The sequence below is a fragment of the Orbicella faveolata genome, unplaced genomic scaffold (assembly GCF_042242905.1).
Source record: "Orbicella faveolata isolate gen_17 unplaced genomic scaffold, um_ofav_v1 contig_2, whole genome shotgun sequence".
Taxonomy (NCBI): domain Eukaryota; kingdom Metazoa; phylum Cnidaria; class Anthozoa; order Scleractinia; family Merulinidae; genus Orbicella; species Orbicella faveolata.
Window position 1 is genome coordinate 11,395,001 of NW_028301547.1, and position 674 is coordinate 11,395,674.

Below are 674 nucleotides of genomic sequence, written 5' to 3' on the forward strand. Positions count from 1 at the left end.
ATAAAGTCATAGAGCGTATCACATAGTGCTACGTTTTTCCTCTATATCTGGTCGAAGCGCATACACTTTTCATATACGGTTCTTGAAAGACATATTGTACGGCGTTTGGCAGCATTTGAATCCGGCAATGAGTCTGAAATGTGACAGTACGAATGTAGGCCGATAAACGCGGAAGAAACACTACAAACACTGTTGCCCTTTGCCTGCAGCTTCAAAAATAGCATTTTAATCATTACAGCATCTTGTGAATTCCTTGATGACTTAGCGAGAATACATTAATCATTGGTCCATAGGGAAACAGTTTTGTTGTCCCGAGAATCTTGATGTTTCCCGAGGCGAAGTCAAGGAAAAACATCAACAAACTGTTTCCCAAGGGACCTGTGAATAAGTGTTTTCTTATATAGTTGGAGTTTAGTGTAAAGTAATAAGGCAAGAAGAAGTCAAAGTAACCACTGAGTAACCTCTGGTTAGTGGAAGAGAGGGCAACACTTAAGCGATTGTTGCCCGCCTGGCGACATTTAGAATCAACCATTTTCACGTGACCATAAGTCAACCAACAAGAGCACGCGTCAGATTCAACAAGACTCCAGCTAAATAATTATCCCGTTATTTTTTAACTCCCCGGTGCGTTAAAGCGCCTACAGCAGGCTTAAATTTAAATCACTAACCACATA